Here is a 14188-nt window from a genome sequence, read left to right as displayed (position 1 = left end):
CTGTATCATCACCTGATAAGAAGCAGCCAGCCTCACTGCTGCTTTCATAACAACATCAACCCCATCGATTCTGCTGGGAGCAAATCTGAGCACGAATGCCCTGAAACAACACTATGTGCAATTTCTTCCCACTCAGAACCTGGGACAAATAGTTCCCTCAGTGCTAGCAGGAGAACTTGCACGAGTGAAGGGGAAAAGATTTTGCTGGATATTCACATGCTTCAAATGAACTTTTTTCCCCGTATCCATAAGTACAACCTCCTCCCTCTTTCCCAGGAAATTAACATCTGTGTTCATCGCTTTCCATTTTCTCAGTTTTCAGGAAGAACCATAATCCAGCTACAGTCATAGCCCATCAACTTTTAATTTCCAGAGCAGTGCTGACTTTCAGACCCTCCCAGTTCCCTTCTAACACATCGTCACTGCCCATGATCACAGACCTCCCATATCAACCTGGCATCGCTCTCTTTAACTGCACACTTGACAGGAGGGGAGGAAGGAGGAGGGGCAAGCAGACTGTAGCTGTATCAATAAAAAAACCCTGAAGTACCCATCACTCCTAGAATTTGATGGGGAAATTATTTGTTTCTGCTGAGTTCAGGGATGTCTTTGTTCTGAATTAAAAATTTAGAAAACATTATTTCAGATTAGATCAGTTTAAGAAAACAGTTAAAATCTTAAATGTCATCTGTATTTTAAATATCATGAAGGTACATCTGCTAGTCACCTCTCTGCCCAGCCTCAAGCTAAGATCTCAGTGGGATTTCTATGGATTGCATCATGCCAGGTTACCTGATTGTTACCACTCCAGTTGATGTTTTACTGTCAGACTGCTGACTGTCAGCTTGTATTTCTACCCTGCACAACAATGAAAGCAGACAGTTTGTAGGAACAAACCACTGGGAAGGACACTGATAGGAAAATAGCTGTTTAAACATTAAGTATCTCAATATTTCCTGACTAGAAGTCGATTTTTTAAAATCTTACGGGTGTGGGGAGACACAAGAAAAATGTCGAAGCTATCCATTTATTATTCCAGACTGCAAGTGGAATATTGGCCAGAAAATATCTTCTGATAGGAAAAGCTCTTTGAGTTAAAGAACAGGTCTAAAAAGTGCTGACCCACGCCTGAGTAAGGGTCAAGTCCTGCTTCATCCAAGGAAATTTTGGAAGGGGCTGCAAAAGTAACTGCCACATGTGCTGGTCCAGGGCAAAGGGAAACAAATATTTCTCCTCAGTGTCAGGCAAGGAGTAATTCCAAGAGGGAATGTTGAATGTTCATTCTGCAGCCAAAAAGAGAAACAGGCTCTAAACAGCTTCTCCCCTTCCCAGCAACAGCATTTTCAGGAAAACTGTGGACTTCTTACATGAAGGTGTGCAGCAGATGATTTTGTGTAGTTAAACAGTAACTATCTTCTTTTGGGCAAACCATCTTTTCTCTTCTACCACCAGCACCTGCCTTGTCAGGATTTGAGGGCAAACAGCAGCCCCTCAGCAGGCACAGCAGTTGCCAAGGAGACACAGAGCGTTCATCCCTGCAGAGCACAACTGCCCCACTCCCAGCGACACTGCACGGCCCCACAGATGGGGACATACACAGCACACAGGGGATGCCCCAGGGGTGGCACAGCCAAGTCACACACAGTGGAGATACCTCTTTTTTTCCTAAGTAATCTGATCATAGATATGACTAGTAATCAAGAGCATGTGACATGACCTCTCTTCCCCACAAAAAAATAGTCTTCGGATGGATTTTAACTCAGCCGGCAAACTCCTGGTGACAGGAGCTGTTTTCCACTGGACTTATAATTTTTAATTATTATTTGAGGGAGTAAATGTGATACTCTTTGCCTAGGTATTTTTTTTACCAAAGAGAAAAGAGCATTTTTGCCCTCTGGTAGTTTCAGTTGTGACAGAAAGCCTCAGTGGGGCCAGTGGGCATATGGGAGCACGCAGCAGCCCTGTCACCAGGGTCTGAAACAGGACAGAGAGCACTGATGTGCCATGGTGCCATTTGAAACAGTTTTGGTATCTGACCCAAGCTAAGGGACAGCCGCTGCTGCCTCCATACGGGTGAGATCACCAAGCATGTCCTGCTGCCTGGTTGGCTGAAGAAGGCCCAGCCTCTGGGCCTTTCCCACAGCTGACTCATGTCCCACCCTGCACTGCTCCCATCCCAGGCCTGATGCCTCTCTAAAAGCAGCAGTTCATGCCAGAGCCACATCAGCCTTGCTCCCTCCCTCCTCATCCTCCTGCTGCTTCTGAGGATCCGTAGTCCCAGCTCCATCTTAGATGCTACCCTGCAACCTTTTTTCTGTAGATGGTGGTTTCCTGCTGCAGGAAGTTACAGTTCCCCTTTGACTTCACCAAAATAAATCACCTCTTGTCCTTCACCTGCATTTTCAAAAAAACAGATGAATTATAATCTTGTAGGTATTTTGCTTAACAAAATGGCAGATAAAAATGCTCCCTTTTCATCAGGCTGTTTTATCTCCCATGCCTTGTAAATAGCAGAAAGAAGAAAGCTCAGAAACTCACCAAAAGCAGGGCAGAGTTTTTCTCTTCACCATCTGTCGTGCTCTGCATGAGATGGCAGCTGCTGCCCCACTGCTGCAGAGAACAAGCCCTTTTGGTATGGGAAAATGCCATAAGGGACAGAAACAGCTTATTCTACCCCAAGTGTATGATCCCCACTTATTTATGTGTGTTTGGTTGGTTCTGTTTTAATTTCATATAGTCTCACGATCCACAAGTTCAAGCTTAGGCCTCACATCCAGATAATTCCTCAGATCCTTTTCATGAAATTTGCTGTTAGATGATAAAAATTATACACTTTCTCCTCATCTAGTTTCATTAGTCACTCCATGCCTCCAGTTTTATCCATGCAAGTTGTTCAGGAAATCTAGATTTTTTTATGTCTAGTGAACTTGCCTGGTTTTCAGTTTTATGAGAGGAGATGCACATACTGCAAGCTGAGGTTTCTGCACTGCTGTGCCCAGGGCAAATTTGCAGCCCTGAGAATGGCACCCAAGGGCAGGTCCCAAGTTCATGCTGGTTGACAGTGAAAAAGGTAATTTTTAGAAGTTCAATAGAATAGCCCAGTCTGAAGCATTAGATTTCCTCTACAAAACTGAAAGCAAGAACAGTCATAAGAACTAGAAAAAGATCCAGTACCATGTTTTGTCTACTTTAGCCTTATTATATACAAAAAAGAATATCTTAAGATCAGTCAGATACCCCAAAAATGACCAAGTAAAATTGTGTCTGATAGCAGAGGTCTTCTTAGCCTGATGTTGCCTAAAAATCATTCAGAGAGCCGAAAAGAGGAAACCCCTTTCAAAAGCACCAAAGTTAACTAGTCAGCTATATCTTCTGCCAGAAACAGTGGCATGAGGAGATAAGTAATGCCCTTGGTATCCCTTTGGATACAGCAGTTTTGTAAGGTGGAAAGTTGTTCTCAGCCATTTCCCATCAGAAGACCAATGTCAGTCTATGCCAGGAGTCTCCAACCCAATTCTAGATGTGTGAGTATAAGGGTACATGGCCTCTGGGGTAGGGAGAGAGGAAAGGGAAAGTATTGCACAGCACCACAATATCGTGGCCACTCAGTTGAAACACGTGGTAGCTTTGGCAGTTTTATTGAGTTGTTTAAAGGGAGGGAAAAAAAGGAAGAAAAAGAAATAAAAATACAAATGCTATTGATACCGGTAGTATGGACATTGTGTAAGAAAAGGATTCAATGGAGAGACTGTAAAACACTGTGTTCTGAAGAGTACCAAGCAATGGTAATCACATCATACTAGAGTGCTCTAAGGGCAGCAAAGATGCCAAGCAGACAAGAACAAGGGAACTCCTCCACAGCCATGCACATAAACAGCTGTTAGCAAAAGTGCAGGGATGTTTCCTTGGAAAAAAAATTACAAATATGGCCCAAACTGAAAGCATCATCCCATACCATGACAATATTTTTCATTCTCACAAGCATGGAAACAAAGGGGCTGGGAGTGGGACAGTCAAGGACATGGAGATGCTTCACAGCACCCTGTGATAGAGCCAGGATGAATCCTCCTGGAAGTCTCTGTGACATTACTTTAACATCTGGTTCAGACAGAATAGTCATCCACTCTTCTGGTGATACAAAGTGTGACATGAAGAAATCATGGATTAATTCAGTTCCATCTTTAAAACTGAGTTAAAATAATTCATTCAAAAAGATACCTGCATAGTAGTGTGGGTATTACACCAATCCAAAAGAAGAGAGAATTACTGGTCAAACAGAGAAGGAATTAAAGGTGAAAGGAATGAGAGAAGTCTTAGGGTGCCAAAACATAGAATTACAGTTCATACTTCCTTCATTACTGTGAACACTCATCAAGCCTAGAAAATGTGAAGTAAAATGAATTATCAAAAACAATATTCACTGAAGTTTGGGTATCAGTAAGTACCGTTGCCTTGGCAGTGGCTCAGAGCACGCAGGTGTACATTTAGTGCAGCAATGATGTGTGGCAGTGCAGGTGGCTGCAGCTACTCTTTGTCCTGAGGAGAACTCAGGCAACCAGCTGTGGTGGTTAGCAACCCAAGTTAAGCATGTAACTTTGCAGTCATGGTGTGAACCCATGATTCCCTTGCTTTGCCTTTTGCATGTTTTCCCCTGATTAGTTAATATTTTGTCTCCTTGTTTTTTGTATGAAAATATGTATATTCCTTTTCCTTCTTTAATATGTATTAGCTCTAGAAAGTTCCTTGTTCCTCGACGCCCCATTGGATCCTTCCCTGAGTCCCTCCTATGTGTTGTTCCCATTGGTTCCCTTCCCGTCAATCCCACCTGCTTGTGTCTATACCATTGGCTGGATCCCTTTCCCCACCTACTCCATACCCAGTATAAGATCCCTGGACCCTCCCACCAATTGGCTTCTTCGTCCTGTCTTTTCACAGGAGTAAACCTGTGTGGAACACATACAGAGAGTCCCCTCCCTTTACTTCTTTCCCTTGGCCTGCGTGCCTGCATAACGGTGACAGGAAGATACAGCCCCTTTGGGTGAGGGGCTCTAACCTGTTTTCACTGTATGTTGGGCACTGAGGGGTTTCAGCGTTGACATCCGGGCTTCTTTGTGTCAGCACGCGAGAGGTAAAACGCCCTTCTGCAAGCTCCCAGGGGCTGAAAACACCTCGAATGATAAACAGCAAATAAAGATATTAAGAAGGATTGAGCATCATTGGCTTTAGAGAGAAAAGAAATTGGAAAGATTGAAAAGCTCAGCAAAACAGGGCTAATGTGTATGGATGAAGGAAAGAGAGCAGTAGCAGGACTGGGAGGAACCCCCATAAGTGAGCAAACATAGTATTCTTTAGGAAGGAAAAGTCAGAAAAGATGGATGCTGAAGCAAGCATGGGAAGGAAGTCTTGTCAAATACTGCAGTCCTTGCAGAAGTCATCTACCCATAATAAGAGCAAGAAAGAAACCTCAAGGCAGATGCTAAGGCAGAGCAACAATGCATGGAGAATATAGTCACAAGATGTATCAAGAGAAGTGGAGGTGCAGGACAAAAAAAAGCACAACGTCGGATTTCTGCTCTGCCCCCAGACTGTTCTCAGTGTGTTGTTGTGAGGAGCTGATGTCTTTGTACTGCATGCATTTGGCAGGATGCAAGCATAAATGCTTGGCTTCCAAAAAGAGAGACACACCAATTTTGATATAGATATCTAGGTTAGACAGTATGAGGTGTGTATTGGTTTTATGTGGACACTAAGGAGACAGCTAAAGCCCCTGGTCCCATTTTTAGGTTGTTAAATTTTGATTTGGCAAATCCATCTTTAGGAGATCTTATATCTGTCCTATTACATCAGAGTATACGCCTGCAACCTTTTAACACACCCTCGGGGCATCTCACACAAGGTTTTCAGCTCAGACATGGGGTATTTCAGCTCATGCATTTCTTTGAAGTGCCCTTTTCCTCAGCTGTCTACAGCCTTGAAAACTCAAAACATTTTCTTGTGCCTGGCACAAAGCAGGTGATGGTTTCAGCAAGTAAACTTACATGGATTCACAAGACTAGGAGGAACCTATACCAAGCTTATCACTGTTTCTGTACACCCTAAATGCTCTGGGCTCCCAGGTGCTGTGATGCCAGCCCTCCTTTTGCTGCACCCCGCACCGACTGCTCTTCCTGCTGCGGGAGCCGCCAAGCCCTGTGGTGGAACACACGAGGAAGGCAGGCAGGAAGAGCATCCACTGAACATGGAGCCCTCAGCAAGGAGAGTTTGGTGCATGAAATGACATTATTCCCTAACCACGTGACATAATCATATCAGCATGTATCCCATTGCAACAATCTCATCCAGTTCTTACAGGTCTTAATGTTGCCAGCACTGGAGGCTGGTTTACGGTTGCTGTGACAAACACCTGAGGAAGGACTTGTGATAGAACAGTGGTATTCCCCCACCAGAAATGGGAAGGAGACTTGCCCCCTTTTAAACTGTAGTTATTGCTTCACCATTGTCTACCCTATTCTTCCTTGTCAGTTGAATAGGAATTTAAAAGCAGAACTGAATTTTTTTATACATAAACATTTGTGGTAAGCAATGAGCCACAATAGTGTCGCAACCAAAACACAGTTGCTCAACGGCACCTGTTAGTGCAATTACTTTGACACAAAATGTGTTCTTCACTGTTGTCTACAGGGAAAACCAGCAGCCTGTTACCCCGCAGCTCCAGCTGGCAAAAAAATTTGTTACCTTGATCTTGCATATTATTGCAGATGAAAATAACAGAATTCCAGTGATTAAACTTGTTTTTCACTTACTGTGAAGTGCACGCTATACCCTGCAACCAGACAACCTTGGGAGACAAGACTAAACCAAGCTAATTTACAGATAAATATTTTCATGGGACATGAGTATATGTATAAGGGGAAGCATGCCTGAAGACATATTTTTCCTTTATTTTTCTCCATGGCTGAATTAGTTCTAGAGAGAAGGCAGAGTCTTAACAACAGTCATCTGCTTCTTTTTATGTTCTCACAAGCCCTTCCAAAGCCCTAAGTGGGGGGAAACTTCAAAGTGGCTAAAGACAAAAGGACAATCATAAAATTAAGATCTGATCAGAAGTTCTGACAAGTTTCTCCTAAAATAACTGTCATTGTAGAATGCACAGTGCAGATGTTACCTATATATTTAAGGTTAAAGGTTATTTTAAAGAGGTTTGTGAAAAATAACTGAAGTAAGAAAGAGCATTCCAGGGAGGTTCTAATTCACTGCGATGGGGCATGTAGCTCTAGTGGGAAAGGTGTACAGGACAATAAACTTACAAAAAAGACAATTTTGCACTAGCCAGTATGGAAGATCAAAAAACACCCATCTTCTTAGGAGGTCTACAGGGAGCTTGATCCATAGGAACCATGTGAAACTAGGACATTTCCTCACAGTGAGCTATTGGAGCAGATTTTTATATACCTATGTGCAAGAAGCAACACAAGGAAATGGTTTGGTAGGCATGGGCTGTCCATTTTCTATGTAGAAATGCAGCACAAGTATGATAATTTGGCTCTGAAGATGTCTCCACAGTTTTGACACCATTACAGCAATGTATAGTGCCTTACAGTCTATACAGTCATGCTAAAGCCAACTTTGTTGGAATAAGAACAAAGAAAAAAGTTGGGAAGCAAGCAGATGGAAGGATAAAAAATTTCATCTATCCGTGAAATGGAAAAGAATGAAAGAGATGCTGAAGTTATCATGGACAGTTTTCATTATCAAGTTATGACTTCAGGGTGATGGACCAAATACTGAAAGTCAATATTCCAAATAAGCGTGGATTAAATGTTCTTCTCATAGGACATGCTCAATGGCTCACAAGATAAGGTCTTATTATATGGATTATGATGGAGTGAGGTCTGGAGAAAGGGCTCATCCTACCATTTAACGGAAATGCTGGGGCTGGTAAAATTTAGGTTGCATCCCACAAAACCAAGGAAAATAGCATGCAGTGTGCTGTAACAGATGTAAAGGAGGCTCTAAAGAATTGGCATCTGAGAAGTCTGAAAGTGGACACACAAATCTATTCACAGCAGTGAGTAGCAGACTGGGAAAGTCCTCTAAGCTTGCTAATTTTTCTATTTTTGTCTATTCTTTTTCTTTAAAATTGGAAAAGGATCTCAAAAAAAAAAAAAAAAAGAAGAGCAAAATGCAGAAAAAAAGGACACCTGAGGGGAAAAGATTGTTCTTTGCAATTTGCAAAGCTAAAATTGTCTAACAACAGAAAGGATAAATGTCAAAAAACCCAAAAACATTGTGTACAATTCTAGCAAAAGGGCATTACTCTCAGCCTGACATAAACAAGTAACAACTCCCATCTGGCAACTAAAGTCTTGCGAAGGGAAATACACTGAAACTCCTGCCGTTGATGACTGAGGCCTGTTATGGGAAGTGCCTGCAGGATCCAATTGTGATTGCAGCAGAAGGACGGGAAATGACATGCTCCTGTCCAAAATAGCTTGGAGTCTGACAGTATTTGAGGCACTTCAAAATAACACACACTCAGAAATGAAATGTGAGTAGAAGTGGACAGCGGGTACTGAGCAGTTCAGCCAGCTGAGCTCTGAGATTGCTCCTTTCCCCTGACTTTTTCATGATGAAACATCCACGTTACCATCAAACCTAATATCCCTTTCAGAGGAGGGAAGAGCAGAACCAAGCAGTGGTGGTTTAAACTGAAAAAACATATGTGAAACACCTTGGGAAAAGAAAGCCAGAAACTAAAAATTATAAGTTTTTTGATAATTCCAGGGAAGAAACTGTCATTCATACATAGCTTAAGCCACAGCCTACTGAAGCCAAAAAGAGCCTTGCTGTGAGATTCAGTGGGCTTTGGCTCATGTCCATCAGCTAAACGCTTTCTCTGGCAAGTCTACAGAGTGATTCAGCCCCAAACTGCTCAGCACAGCCAATTTAAAAAGTCCTATTCATATTCTAAAAAAGGCAACTGGACGTCATTCCACAGTCCCAGTTGCACAATTGTCTCCAAACAGGTGGCAGAAACAACATCCGTCACTGGCCAGAATAGCACAGAAAGTCTGGAGTCTGTGCTAGACCAAGATTTTACATCTAACACTCATCCTATAGAACCAGTTTGATATTTTCCATTGAGATTACTCTCTTTAAAGCACTGGTCAAGCTTTTTATTTTTTCTTTTTTTTTTTTCCTGATTTCACTGCAGAACGAATATATTCATCTCCTCTTGCAGGAAATCACATTAGCATGTGGAACTGATACAGCAAACAGTAGCAGGCATGGTAATATACTTGGGGGGCTTTCCATTATGGCAGGAAGAAAGATTCACAGAAATTAAACTACCATTTTTAGATAAAGGTATTAGTAATAGTACTTTGGACAAACGAGATTGCAGTACATCTCACAGAATAGGGATTTCTGTGGAAAGAAAAGCAGATATTTTTACAACTTACCCAGGAAGGATGCAAATCAATAGCTATAAAAATACATTATTTGGCCCCTGTTTTGCAGAGCTTTTTAAAAAGATTCTGTTTCCCCACAACTCCCAGGGAATTTAAGGGAAAGAAAGAAATTCATATTTTACCAATCTGATGGGGGAAAGATCAAAAATTAACAGGAAAACATTTAAATATTGACTATTGACACTTCTACGATGACATTTTTAAAATTGAAAGGCTTGTTTGGACAAGGTGTTTATTTCAATATTTTCCCAAATGAAATTTTTACTGTTCCTTTCAAAATAACGTTTTTATGCTTTAAAACAATCCAGATGACAATGAAAAGATGTTGAAGATCCCACAAATTTAATACAAGGTTTTGAATTTAGCTTAAAATTTGAGTAGTTTCTCTTCTGCTGGACTCACATCTCACCTTCTCTCTAGCTTTTCAGATTTGGGCCAATTAACAAAATTATCTGTTATTTAGACATGTTGTTTGAACAATGACATAGGGTGAGCCTGCAATGTGGTGGTACTGCCAGAGAACAGGCAATATCTTGGCAAGGGAAAAGCTCTCCTTGTGAGAACAACACTGCTGAATTCCCTGTTGCCTTGCACTTGTTGGAAACAGTCTATGCAGGGACAATGCCTGTAGCACACCTTCTCTCTCTCAGGGCAGTATTCTTTAGCCATTTGCAACCACTGGAAACACTACAGGACAGTACATCATCAGGCCCCGTGGGTCCACATCGTAGGAAAATACTGGGTATTTTCTTATAGCACAAGGCTGTTCTAGAGACTCCTTGATGAGATAAAGTAAAGAATAAAAGTGACTTTCCAAAGAAATAGAAGACCAAGTTTTCATCACCAGTGAAGAAAATTTGGCCATGCTTTACAGCATCAAAAAGTTCAGAGAGACTTCAGTAGGAACAGGATTTTAAGAGAGTGTGCACCAGTCTCCCTACAGACAACTTATTTCCTTTTGTCTTGAACTTAATGTGGGAAGTCTTTTTGCTTGCCTTTTTTTTGGTCTTTTTTTTAAAGTTTTGGGCAAAGACATAAGAAGGAAATCTCTGTTCTGTAGTAATAGGTACATGTAGGAACTTGTTGAGGAAGAAGAAGTGAAGTGCATTCCTACTGGCATTTCTCAGTTGCAGTTTCACTGTTTACATACCCCAAGCAGGAAAAAATAAAGGATCATATAAGTATTCCCACTGGCACTCTTTGTCATTTCTTACCAAGAAAAGTGTCTTGAAGACCTTGCCTCGTGTTTGATGCAAAAATCCAAAATTCTTTGTGTGATAAACACTCATATTTAGTAGAGATTACTACAAGCCTTTCCAAAGGAAGAGGAAAAAAGAAATAAAAAAACCCCAAACTAAACCAAACCAAAAAGCAAACCAAAACCAAAACCAAACAAATCCCCTCACAAACAAACACAAAAAAAAAAAACAAACAAAAAAAAACAAACCAAAAAAAACCAAACCAAACAAACCAGGAAGGGAACATGTCACTCAGCAATGCTCCAAATACTCCCAACTTGAGCTCTGCTACAGCTTGGTTAAATTAAAACAATGGGGTAGATCTGAAAATTGCTTCCTTTTTTCCATTCCTCTTCCCTCCTCTTTGTTTGGCAGGAGAACAGGCGAGCAGAAAAATTTCCCCTGGTGAACTGTAACCTGCGTTTGATAGTGAGACCAAATTATACAACTGAATCAACATACTTTGATCTCTAACTATCACTTTCTATCTTTTCATCACACATAACCCATTCAAGCTGTCCTCTCTGATTTTCTCCCATTCTCCTTTAAACACACCCATTTGCAAGCTGCTGTGGAGTGCTGACCTTGTCTTCAAGATCCCCAACCTGACAAAAGCTACATTAACCCTGCCAAGGGAGAAGGACAAGGGCAGGTTGTGCAGGTTTGCTTTCCCAGGCGAATCTAGACGTACAAGAAATTTATAACTAAGAAGTTTAAACATGTTGTAAGAATATAAATATGCTGTATATATATAAAGTACTATATATGCTCACATAATATGTCCTAACAGGAACACTTGCAAAATGTTTGGCAAACAACCAAATGGTATTAAAAAGCTGTCTTTCCTCACTCCACATTGTAATGTTTCAGTTCCTTATTGTTAAATGAAATGAATACACCAAATAACAAGGGTTGAAAGGGAAAGGTGTGCTGCAGAGCCTCCCTAAGCAGGAGCTAGATCTGTAGAAAATTAGTATCTGAGTAATAAAACACTTTGGTTTTTTAATCAAAGCAGATTATTCATTTTTGCTCCAAAATGAGTGTGTTTTCTGTGTTTTTTTTCACAAGTGAGAACTCGTTTTTCCTCTTGAAAATCTGAGGAAGATGCATTTCAGGAACCCCTCCAAGCAAGTCTAAATGCAATGGTTTGGAAATCTTCCCTGATTCTTCTTGCAGTTTAGTTTGGCTGATATGAAAAAAAAAATACGCATCTTTTTCATGCAGAGATTGACCTACATGCCTAATTTTACCATTTGTAAAGTCAGAAGATTAAATATGTACACGAATCTTCAAGGAGGTGAGGCCTAACAAACTTTTGATAGAAAAACAGAGGAATATGTGTGATTGTGAAAGACATCTTTTCTCTCTAGATACTATAAAAGCTAAGTGCAGTCTGCAGCAGGTTACAGATTAATTATCAACTACACACTAAGTTTTTCATTCCTTTCCTCCTTTATTCCTTCTAGCTGACAGCTGGTAGTTTTACTTTGTTCTTGCTTTGAGAGTGCCTATACTTTACTGGTAATAAGTCCTTTCAAATAATGCTTGGATTTCCTTGCAGAACAGAGTGTCTTCCAATCAATCCCATTTCATCTGTCAGAGAGTCCAGAGATTTTCAACAACTCACTTTGAGTAGATTAGAGTAACAGATATACCCTTGAAGACTTCTCTTGGAGAGGGCAGGCCTGCTCTGGAGCACTTAAAGCTCAAAGGCAATTAACACATATTTCCAGAAGAAACTCTGACTTGGTGGCACAAAGGTACACTACCACACTGGTGTGAAAAGGCATTCTGGATAATTAAAAAAGTAAAATTAAAAAAAAAATCCAAAAAACATTCTGTGTTGTTGGGTTGGGTTTGGATTGTTTGGGGTTTTTTTACTGGACACTAGAAGTTACACTTTTCCGACATTTTTTCTTTGGAAATGAACCACCCAAATGCATTGTTTATGAAGAAGACTATGAAATGCTTTGTGGAGTCCAGCAGATAAGATACTGTAATATAGTATCTCTATATATATATAGATCTCCTGGTGTAACTAGGTTAAATTTCCATAGTGGCTGCACTTGGAAGTCAGTCCTACAGTGGATGTTGAATCTCACTCCTGACAAATAGAAAATATACATCGAATGCCATGCACCTCTGACAGACCCTGGTTGGGAGACAAAACTCAAAATGAATGTAGAGAATAGGGCCTGATCCATTGAAGCAAGTCTGTGTGCATCTCAGGAAACTAACTTTTTTTCAGGTATTCACATTAAAACAACACGAAATGCTAAAGTAGAATTAGCATCAAAAGCACAGGAAGGATCAAACAACCAGCTATGCTTATAACCCAGTTATTAATATAACAGCTTCAGTGCTTCAAAGAAACCTGCAGCAGAATGAAATGGAACTTGGAATGAGCTCAGGCTGCAGTTCAGACCTCAAAAGACCATCACTACGTCACCCTAAAAAGAGAGTTGGACCCACCTTGTGCTTCACTTCAGCAACCCCAGATGTCAAAAGAATCACTTAAAACATTATAAAAGGTAAAGATGGTTGAGAGGACTAATAAAAGTGCAAATGGAAATGTCAAAAAGTTCACAAAATATGAGCAATAGAAATGAATCCAGAAAGTCATTCAGTCAGAAGGTTAGAAAGCATGGCTCGGGAGAATTATGAATGCTAACGTGCCACTGAAAAATGTGAGGCAAATCTTTTTATACATAATTGGGCAGAAATGAAGATAAAAGAGCCCGTGTAGAACAGAGGGAATGACCTAAGTTCTCACTGAAAAAAAAAAAGGATCAAGGTTAATCTACTGCTGGTATCTGAAATGTGAAGAAGCAAGAGAAATTGTAACCTGGATTATTATATCAGGGGTGGGATCACTCAGGAGATGAACACAATCACCACACAAATATAGTGTCTGTTATGAGACATGCCATAATTAGAAAAACAAAATTCAATAACCAGGGTCCCACCAGGGGGTACTTAACCATTCAAAATGGTATACAAAGAAAGAGCAATGTTTAACAAGAAAACCAGTTTATTTGTCTTCTTTATCAGCCTCAGCACATATTATGCAGACACAGACTTGGGCAAATTCAGTATTGGCTAGCATATTATACTATCACCATTCTTTTCCAAGAAATACATTTTTAAAATAACCCACTAACTATGCATCAGTTAATTTGGGATCCCGTATTGTAGGCACTTAAGCTTTTATGTCAGCACTGTTCTGCACTTTAATCTTTTCCCACTGAAGCTCCTGTTTTGAACATCCTGTCCTATTCCCAAAAAATTAAAATGCTTGCAGAGGCCATTGCCTTTAGTTGCCTCTGGCCATTCAGCTTCTCGTGTGGCCAAGGTCTTGAAGCCTCAAGTTTGAGAAATTGAAATGCAGTAACCTACACTTTGTAAAACAACTGAAATTTGCCATGAATAATTGGCCTTTGGGGAGCTCAGCTCAATCTGTGGCATATTCCACCCCTTTGC

The sequence above is a fragment of the Corvus moneduloides genome, chromosome 4 (genome assembly GCF_009650955.1).
Source record: "Corvus moneduloides isolate bCorMon1 chromosome 4, bCorMon1.pri, whole genome shotgun sequence".
Taxonomy (NCBI): Eukaryota; Metazoa; Chordata; class Aves; order Passeriformes; family Corvidae; genus Corvus; species Corvus moneduloides.
This window is presented reverse-complemented; position numbering follows the sequence as displayed.